Source organism: Hippocampus zosterae, chromosome 7 (genome assembly GCF_025434085.1).
Source record: "Hippocampus zosterae strain Florida chromosome 7, ASM2543408v3, whole genome shotgun sequence".
Classification (NCBI taxonomy): Eukaryota; Metazoa; Chordata; class Actinopteri; order Syngnathiformes; family Syngnathidae; genus Hippocampus; species Hippocampus zosterae.
In genome coordinates this window covers 13,393,541-13,404,787 of record NC_067457.1, presented here as the reverse complement: position 1 = coordinate 13,404,787, position 11,247 = coordinate 13,393,541, and positions in this window count along the sequence as shown.

Here is an 11,247-nt window from a genome sequence, read left to right as displayed (position 1 = left end):
GTCGTCAAATTAATGGTCATTTAGGCTTCAGGAGGTCAACCTGAACTAAATACATGTTCAAATGTGTGCATATGTCCTTTGGTTTAGGCGTGACACTCATTTTGAGTTTTTATTGCTTTAAATGCATTTTCAGGCCGAGTTGAGCATGTTTTTTGACTTTGAATTTATCTTCATAGGAATGAGGTGTTGAGTCAAATTAATGGTCATTTAGGCTTCAGGAGGTTAACCTGAACTAAATACATGTTCAAATGTGTGCATAAGTCCTTTGGTTTAGGCGTGACACTCAATTTGAGTTTTTATTGCTTTAAATGCATTTTCAGGCCGATTTGAGCACGTTTTTTGACTTTGAATGTATCTTCATAGGAATGAGTTGTGTTGTCAAATTAATGCTCATTTAGGCTTCAGGAGGTCAACCTGAACTAAATACATGTTGAAATGTGTGCATAAGTCCTTTGGTTTAGGCGTGACACTCATTTTGAGTTTTTATTGCTTTAAATGCATTTTCAGGCCGATTTGAGCACGTTTTTTGACTTTGAATGTATCTTCATAGGAATGAGTTGTGTTGTCAAATTAATGCTCATTTAGGCTTCAGGAGGTCAACCTGAAATAAATACATGTTCAAATGTGTGCGTATGTCCTTTGGTTTAGGCGTGACACTCATTTTGAGTTTTTATTGCTTTAAATGCATTTTCAGGCCGAGTTGAGCACGTTTTTTGACTTTGAATGTATCTTCATAGGAATGAGGTGTTGAGTCAAATTAATGGTCATTTAGGCTTCAGGAGGTCAACCTGAACAAAAAAAATGTTGAAATGTGTGCATATATCACACATTTAGGCGTGACACTCAATTTGAGTTTTTATTGCTTTAAGTGCATTATCAGGCCGAGTTGAGCACGTTTTTTGACTTTGAATGTATCTTCATAGGAATGAGGTATGTAGTCAAATTAATGGTCATTTAGGCTTCAGGAGGTCAGCCTGAATTAAATACATGTTGAAATGTGTGCATAAGTCCTTTGGTTTAGGCCTGACACTCAATTTGAGTTTTTATTGCTTTAAATGCATTTTCAGGCCGAGTTGAGCACGTTTTTTGACATTGAATGTATCTTCATAGGAATGAGGTGTGTAGTCAAATTAATGGTCATTTAGGCTTCAGGAGGTCAACCTGAACTAAATACATGTTGAAATGTGTGCATAAGTCCTTTGGTTTAGGCGTGACACTCAATTTGAGTTTTTATTGCTTTCAATGCACTTTCAGGCCGATTTGAGCACGTTTTTTGACTTTGAATGTATCTTCATAGGAATGAGGTGTGTAGTCAAATTAATGCTCATTTAGGCTTCAGGAGGTCAGCCTGAACTAAATACATGTTGAAATGTGTGCATAAGTCCTTTGTTTTAGGCGTGACACTCAATTTGAGTTTTTATTGCTTTGAATGCATTTTCAGGCCGATTTGAGCACGTTTTTTGACTTTGAATGTATCTTCATAGGAATGAGGTGTGTAGTCAAATTAATGGTCATTTAGGCTTCAGGAGGTCAACCTGAACTAAATACATGTTCAAATGTGTGCATATGTCCTTTGGTTTAGGCGTGACACTCATTTTGAGTTTTTATTGCTTTAAATGCATTTTCAGGCCGAGTTGAGCATGTTTTTTGACTTTGAATTTATCTTCATAGGAACGAGGTGTTGAGGCAAATTAATGGTCATTTAGGCTTCAGGAGGTCAACCTGAACTGAATACATGTTGAAATGTGTGCATAAGTCCTTTGGTTTAGGCCTGACACTCAATTTGAGTTTTTATTGCTTTAAATGCATTTTCAGGCCGAGTTGAGCACGTTTTTTGACATTGAATGTATCTTCATAGGAATGAGGTGTGTAGTCAAATTAATGGTCATTTAGGCTTCAGGAGGTCAACCTGAACTAAATACATGTTGAAATGTGTGCATAATTCCTTTGGTTTAGGCGTGACACTCAATTTGAGTTTTTATTGCTTTCAATGCACTTTCAGGCCGATTTGAGCACGTTTTTTGACTTTGAATGTATCTTCATAGGAATGAGGTGTGTAGTCAAATTAATGCTCATTTAGGCTTCAGGAGGTCAGCCTGAACTAAATACATGTTGAAATGTGTGCATAAGTCCTTTGTTTTAGGCGTGACACTCAATTTGAGTTTTTATTGCTTTGAATGCATTTTCAGGCCGATTTGAGCACGTTTTTTGACTTTGAATGTATCTTCATAGGAATGAGGTGTGTAGTCAAATTAATGGTCATTTAGGCTTCTGGAGGTCAACCTGAACTAAATACATGTTCAAATGTGTGCATATGTCCTTTGGTTTAGGCGTGACACTCATTTTGAGTTTTTATTGCTTTAAATGCATTTTCAGGCCGAGTTGAGCATGTTTTTTGACTTTGAATTTATCTTCATAGGAATGAGGTGTGTAGTCAAATTAATGGTCATTTAGGCTTCAGGAGGTCAACCTGAACTGAATACATGTTGAAATGTGTGCATAAGTCCTTTGGTTTAGGCGTGAAACTCAATTTGAGTTTTTATTGCTTTAAATGCATTTTTAGGCCGAGTTGAGCACATTTCTGAGTTTGAATGTATCTTCATAGGAATGAGTTGTGTAGTCAAATTAATGCTCATTTAGGCTTCAGGAGGTCAACTTGAACTGAATACATGTTGCAATGTGTGCATAAGTCCTTTGGTTTAGGCGTGACACTTATTTTGAGTTTTTATTGCTTTCAATGCACTTTCAGGCCGATTTGAGCACGTTTTTTGACTTTGAATGTATCTTCATAGGAATGAGGTGTGTAGTCAAATGAATGCTCATTTAGGCTTCAGGAGGTCAACCTGAACTAAATACATGTTGAAATGTGTGCATAAGTCCTTTGTTTTAGGTGTGACACTCAATTTGAGTTTTTATTGCTTTAAATGCATTTTCAGGCCGAGTTGAGAACGTTTTTAGACTTTGAATGTATCTTCATAGGAATGAGTTGTGTAGTCAATTTAATGCTCATTTAGTGTTGAGTGACAATGTATGCCACTGGTATTATCGCTTAATGTTTGGTGCTATTTTGTGTGGAGGGATACCGTGTTATGGGGTGTATATAAATAAAGGGGGTGGAGCTTCCCTGCAGTTCGCTTCTGGCAGTGACGATGCATTGAGGCACGTTGGGTGTTCAGCGACTCAGTGGTAGCGACCACAGAAAAATACGAAACGTCTCCAGTCTTGTGCCTAGAACGTCGTGTAGTCATCAGCAATGATGCCTACACATGAACTGCGAGAGACTTCCGCAGTAGTAGGTTCAACATTTAGGCTTCAGGAGGTCAACCTGAACTAAATACATGTTGAAATGTGTGCATAAGTCCTTTGGTTTAGGCGTGACACTCATTTTGAGTTTTTATTGCTTTAAATGCACTTTCAGGCTGAGTTGAGCACGTTTTTTGACTTTGAATGTATCTTCATAGGAATGAGTTGTGTAGTCAAATTAATGCTCATTTAGGCTTCAGGAGGTCAAACTGAACTAAATACATGTTGAAATGTGTGCATGAGTCCTTTGGTTTAGGCGTGACACTCAATTTGAGTTTTTATTGCTTTAGCTGTGAATCTGGAATTTCTCCATTGTGAGACTAATATCGGTTTTCTTAATCTTAATTTTAATCTTAATCTTAAATGCACTTTCAGGCTGATTTGAGCACGTTTTTTGACTTTGAATGTATCTTCATAGGAATGAGGTGTGTAGTCAAATGAATGCTCATTTAGGCTTCAGGAGGTCAACCTGAACTAAATACATGTTGAAATGTGTGCATAAGTCCTTTGTTTTAAGTGTGACACTCAATTTGAGTTTTTATTGCTTTAAATGCATTTTCAGGCCGAGTTGAGCACGTTTTTAGACTTTGAATTTATCTTCATAGGAATGAGTTGTGTAGTCAAATTAATGCTCATTTAGGCTTCAGGAGGTCAACCTGAACTAAATACATGTTGAAATGTGTGCATAAGTCCTTTGGTTTAGGCGTGACACTCAATTTGAGTTTTTATTGCTTTAAATGCACTTTCAGGCTGATTTGAGCACGTTTTTGGACTTTGAATGTATCTTCATAGGAATGAGTTGTGTAGTCAAATTAATGGTCATTTAGGCTGCAGGAGGTCAACCTGAACTAAATACATGTTGAAATGTGTGCATAAGTCCGTTGGTTTAGGTGTGACACTCAATTTGAGTTTTTATTGCTTTAGATGCACTTTCAGGCCGAGTTGAGCACGTTTTTTTACTTTGAATGTACCTTCATAGGAATTAGTTGTGTAGTCAAATTAATGCTCATTTAGGCTTCAGGAGGTTAACCTGAACTAAATACATGTTCAAATGTGTGCATAAGTCCTTTGGTTTAGGCGTGACACACAATTTGAGTTTTTATTGCTTTAAATGCATTTTCAGGCCGATTTGAGCACGTTTTTCGAGTTTGAATGTATCTTCATAGGAATGAGTTGTGTGGTCAAATTAATGCTCATTTAGGCTTCAGGAGGTCAACCTGAACTAAATACATGTTCAAATGTGTGCATAAGTCCTTTGGTTTAGGCGTGACACTCAATTTGAGTTTTTATTGCTTTAAATGCATTTTCAGGCCGAGGTGAGCACGTTTCTGAGTTTGAATGTATCTTCATAGGAATGAGTTGTGTGATCAAATTAATGGTGATTTAGGCTTCAGGGGGTCATCCTGAACAAAATACATGTTGAAATGTGTGCATAAGTCCTTTGGTTTAGGCGTGACACTCATTTTGAGTTTTTATTGCTTTAAATGCACTTTCAGGCCGAGTTGAGCACGTTTTTTGACTTTGAATGTATCTTCATAGGAATGAAGATACAGGAATGATGTCAAATTAATGGTGATTTAGGCTTCAGGAGGTCAACCTGAACAAAATACATGTTGAAATGTGTGCATAAATCCTTTGGTTTAGGCGTGACACTCATTTTGAGTTTTTATTGCTTTAAATGCATTTTCAGGCCGCGTTGAGCACGTTTTTTGTCTTTGAATGTATCTTCATAGGAATGAGTTGTGTAGTCAAATTAATGCTCATTTAGGCGTCAGGAGGTCAACCTGAACTGAATACATGTTGACATGTGTGCATAAGTCCTTTGGTTTAGGTGTGCCACTCATTTTGAGTTTTTATTGCTTTAAATGCATTTGCAGGCCGAGTTGAGCACGTTTTTTGAATTTGAATGTATCTTCATAGGAATGAGGTGTTGAGTCAAATTAATGGTCATTTAGGCTTCAGGAGGTCAACCTGAACAAAATACATGTTGAAATGTGTGCATAAATCACACATTTGGGCGTGACACTCAATTTGAGTTTTTATTGCTTTAAATGCATTTTCAGGCCGAGTTGAGCACGTTTTTTGACTTTGAATGTATCTTCATAGGAATGAGGTGTTTAGTCAAATTAATGGTCATTTAGGCTTTATGAGGTCAACCTGAACAAAATACATGTTGAAATGTGTGCATAAATCACACATTTAGGCGTGACACTTAATTTGAGTTTTTATTGCTTTAAATGCATTTTCAGGCCGAGTTGAACACGTTTTTTGACTTTGAATGTATCTTCATAGGAATGAGGTGTGTAGTCAAATTAATGGTCATTTAGGCTTCAGGAGGTCAGCCTGAATTAAATACATGTTGAAATGTGTGCATAAGTCCTTTGGTTTAAGCCTGACACTCAATTTGAGTTTTTATTGCTTTAAATGCATTTTCAGGCCGAGTTGAGCACGTTTTTTGACTTTGAATGTATCTTCATAGGAATGAGGTTTGTAGTCAAATTAATGGTCATTTAGGCTTCAGGAGGTCAGCCTGAATTAAATACATGTTGAAATGTGTGCATAAGTCCTTTGGTTTAAGCCTGACACTCAATTTGAGTTTTTATTGCTTTAAATGCATTTTCAGGCCGAGTTGAGCACGTTTTTTGACTTTGAATTTATCTTCATAGGAATGAGGTGTGTAGTCAAATTAATGGTCATTTAGGCTTCAGGAGGTCAGCCTGAATTAAATACATGTTGAAATGTGTGCATAAGTCCTTTGGTTTAGGCCTGACACTCAATTTGAGTTTTTATTGCTTTAAATGCATTTTCAGGCCGAGTTGAGCACGTTTTTTGACTTTGAATATATCTTTATAGGAATGAGTTGTGTAGTCAAATTAATCCTCATTTAGGCTTCAGGAGGTCAACCTGAACTAAATACATGTGTGACGGGGGTCACAGCTATGATGGTCTCGAGCTCCACGTCGCTGCTCTTCAAGAATACCAGACACTAGGATGTGGCTTTTCCCTTTTTATATTGTCTGCAACACAGTATGGCAAGATAGGTGAAGTCACGGGGCTTTTCAGTCTAGAAAATAACCTGTGACTTCCCTGGTAGCTCTCCTGAACTAAACATCATCCACAAGAAGCTAAATGCACAACAAATCAAAATATACAACATAGGTGATCGTATATTAACTAACTTTAACTTTTTAACTTTACAAAGAAAAAGAAAAAAACACACTTTCACTGGTATCTACGTGATGCCGCTGAACGCATCACACGCAGCAGAACGGCTGCACTATGCACAGTAATGGCGGCCGCGACGAACCGCGCGGGTAAACGCCAGCCACACTAATAGTCAAATGAAAAACAACACGAAAAACTATATACAGTACAATCAAAAGGAAAGAAGCATTACCTGCAACACAGTATGGCAAGATAGGTGAAGTCACGGGGCTTTTCAGTCTAGAAAATAAATGCGCAACAAAAAAACCCACCTGTTAACTCAATGGATAAAAACTTTCATTCAACAAAACTTAAATGAAATGACGACACAAAAAGCAATGTGGACTCGGAACAAATCCGGGAACTAATTAAATACACAGTGCCGTAGAAAAAGGGAAAACAAAGTGAAATATTGCAATTAAACTAGAAATGAATCAAGACCGTCAATGAAACCTGACTTACCCTGTGACTTCCCTGGTAGCTCTGCCTGAACTACGGCGGGAAGCTGGTGCCATACCGTGCGCTGTTGCGTCACTTCCGTCATAATTTAATAAACGCAATATATCACTTCGTTACATACACCCCCCCCTAAATTATGCAGAAGTGAGGCAACACACATGAGAGACAGCAAAAAGACAAACAGACAAAAACCATGGCTATCGGGCAAGGATGTGCAAGAGAGTCAATAACAGGAATTCTTCTTAAAGAAGTGTGAAGGAATAGATTGGTACCAAAATCCATTCTCATTACAGACCAGATGAAATGCCATTTACATTTCACAAAACTGCACATAACAACACCCATTAATAAAGAGCCATTAAGATATAATGGTGACAAAAGGCACACAGCATTAGCAACAAAAAAATGAATTAAATGGTCATACTAAACCCATATCGATGTTGGCATCACGACTCTTTGATAGGACATCTCACATATAAGCCTAACAGGGGGCTTAACTGTTCTACCGCACCTTGTGAAAGTGACGGGGCCCTGCGCGACCTGAGGTTGTGTGCAAACTACGTCCTCTAGTTCAGTCTCAACTGGGGGCGAGTCGGAAGACGAGTGTATCATGTCAAGCAACGGATCTGTCAACGGTTCAGTCTGTGTGTAGATGTCATGGCCCACTGACTGACCTCTCTCACCGCCGTCCTCTTGACGCGCATCAACAGAGTCGGGTTCCGCAGAGAAGCACTCATGTTCTACCTCGGCCTGAACTGGTGACTGCATGAGCCAGTTCTCAGTGCGCAGGCGAGCGTCCTCCTGATCATCAAAAACTGAGCTCTTGTCACTCCCACAACGTGCATCCATTTCCGACCCATCTGAACATGACCCGTGCTCCATCTGACCTGAGAACGTCAAGAAGTCAACTGGGAGCAGTAAGTTCCTGTGTACAACGGATCCTGTACACATTGATCGATGGCCTCACAGACACTACGTCATAAGGGGTCGAGTCCCAACGATCCGCAACTTTCCTTTTTCCCTTCTCGCCTCGATTAGCTAGCAGCACCCTGTCACCGACAGCTAATGGCGAGCCCTTGACTTTGCGGTTGTAGATCTGGGCGTGATGGGCCTGTTCCTTGAGTGCATGGTGTTGAGCAATCTGTGCGGCCTCAGAGAGATCTTTCTTCAAGTTGCTCACAAACTCATTGTGACTAACAACGTTGGCATTCTCCAAGACATGATGGAACATAATGTCAATGGGCAAGCGAGGGATATGTCCAAACATCAAGTAGAATGGTGCAAAGCCCGTGGTCTCATGTACTGTGCAGTTATAGCAGAAAGTCAGCATGTTCAACATTTGTGGCCATTTGGACCTGGACTTTGGGGGAAGTGTTCTGATCATGCTCCCAAGAGTCCGGTTAAATCTTTCCGCAATGCCATTACCCATGGGGTGATACGGCGTCGTGTGAGACTTATGCACACCCGCCAACTCGAGAAGATCCTTGATAAGTCTACTCTCAAAGTTAGCTCCCTGATCCGAATGGATCCTTTGGGGGAACCCGTAGATGCAGAAAAATGTATCCCACAGGCAGCGGGCAACCTGCTTTGCTGACTGGTTCCTGCAGGGGAAGGCTAGAGCCAACTTTGAGAAATGGTCTGTCACAACAAGGACATCAGTGGTTTTCTTGTCACCCGACTCCGCTGTCCAGAAATCGATGCACACTAGTTCCATTGGAGAGGAAGTGCGGATGTTCTCCAGGGGTGCCCGGGCGTCTGGCTCAGGGGTCTTACCCACGATGCATCTCTAGCATTGCTTCACATGCTTTGTGATATCGTTTTCCATCCCAGTCCAAAAGAACCTTTCACTCGCCAGAGAGAGCGTCCTCGAACAGCCCTGATGACCAGCTGTGTCATGAACCCCATGCAGAACTTGATGCTTCAGAGACCCAGGTATGACAAACTGGAAGACCTTACGGTTTGTGTGGCGATCTTTCCTAACTCTGTATAGAGTCCCATCACGAACTTTCAACTTCTTCCAGTGCCTCAACAACATAAGCACACAGCTCGACTCGGCTGCTCTCTCGCGTGCAGTGGGTCTCATATGCCGCCGAACATAGAAGAGTACTCTGCTGATTGTAGCATCTTGCTGCTGCAGATCACGTAATTGGCTATGGGGAATGACAATGGAAGGATCCTCTTCAGGTAGCTGTAGTGACAATGGGGTCGCTCCACGGAGCCGAGAGACACCCCCAGCCTGTTGGACATCCAAAACTGCAGACATCTCCTCTGCACCAATGGCACTTCCAGACGACTGATCGGGAGCTTCCCCCTGGGGACCTCCTCCTTCGTAATCCCCAGCCGTGTGAACGACCTGACAGTTGGTGGTCAAGCGAAGAGCATCCTGCACCGTCTCATTAAAAACTCCTTGGACCTCATTCAGTAAGGACAAGTAGGGCTCTTTCACAAGACGATGACTCACACAAGACTGGACGAAGGGTTCTCGACTCAGGGCATCAGCCACCGTGTTTTTGGGTCCTGGAACGTACTTCAGGTCAAAGTCATATGCCGCCAGCTTCGACACCCATCTTTGTTCGCAGGCATCTAGCTTGGGCTTGGTCAGAATATAGGTCAAGGGGTTGTTGTCAGACCAGGCAGTAAAGTGTCTGCCTTTCAGCCAGTGGGAAAACTTGTCACAAATAGCCCACTTCAAAGCAAGGAATTCAAGCCTGTGAGCAGGATAGTTCAACTGGGCTCGCGACAACGTTTTACTCGCAAAAGCCACTGGTCTCGCAACCTTGTCACCAGGTTGAAGCTGGGAAAGGACGGCCTCGATGCCGTCAAACGATGCATCGACAGCAAGGATGAAAGGTTTCCCGAAGTCGGGATGGGCCAACGTTACACTGTGTGACAGGTCGTGCTTCAAAATCTCAAAGGCACTTTGACACTCAGTGGTCCAGTCTTCCGGTTTCAACTTCACATGACTTGAAGCATCCAATGCAGGTTTCGCCCTTCGTCTAGCTTTACCACTAGTCTTCTGACCCGAAAGGAGCTTAAACAGGGGTTTGGCCTTGACGGAGCAGTCCTCAATGAAGTGCTGGTAATACAGCACCATTCCTAAGAAAGACCTAATCTTCTTCTGCGAGAGAGTGAGGCCATCACTATCCATCAAGTCAGACACCTGCACCTTGTTTATAGCTTCCACCTTTCCGGGGTCCGTCTGTACCCCTGACTCGGAGATGACATGGCCGAGGAACTTCACAGATCTCCGAAGAAAGTGACACTTCTTCGGCGCTAGCCTGAGATTATGGTTCCTCAAACGGGAGAAGACCATTTCCAATCGCTCAAGTGCAATCTGCTCTGTCGGACCAAAGACCATGAGATCGTCAAGATAGCACAAAAGGCTCGTGCAGTTCTTGTCACCAAAAATGGAAAGCATCATCCGCATGAATGTAGCCGGGCTGTTCGATAAACCCTGTGGCATCCGGTTATATTGTGCAGCCCAAAAGGAGACGAAAAAGCAGTGTACTTCTTGTGATCCTCAAACAGGGGCACATTATAGAATCCTGAGGTGAGATCCATGGTGGAGAAGAAGACATTTCCCCCAAGTGCGGCAAGAGCATCAGCCTGATGGGGTAGTGGGTGGGCATCCCGCTGTGTCCTCGCATTAAGCCACCTGAAATCCGTGCAGATGCGCAAATCCCCATTCTTCTTCCACAGTAGAACCAAAGGAGACGCATACTCGCTACTGGATTTCCGAATGATGCCCTTTTCTTCCATCTCATTGAGAGTCATCCTCAGCTTCTCATATTGACTCGGTGGCACTCTCCGGTAAGGCAGGCGGAATGGCCTCTCATCCACCAGGTGTATCTTGTGCACAAAGTCAGAGGCCTCCCCACAGTCCATCTTGTCCCGTGAAAAGACTGATTCATACCTCTCAATGATTTGGAAAAGTCTGTCCCTCCACATGTCAGACACAGCACACGCATCCAGGTCCAGATCGTGTAGCCCAAGCTTGTCCAATGCAATCTCAATGTCTTCTTTGGACCTTGGCCTCGCGGCATGCATAACAGATTGGGAGAAAATTTGGACGTTGTCAGGCTCAGATAAGTCTTCAGCAGCAATGCAAGGAAACACATCTGTCTGTCAGACATCAGTCTGCACGGGGATCGGTCATGATAGCACTTGGTCATGAAGCAGCTTGGGATTTCCGCCTCTTGGATGCTTTTGCACCTCCACTGGAAAAGCCAACTTTTGCAACAGACATCAAGTACCGCATCTGCGTGATCGCAGAGGACCGTA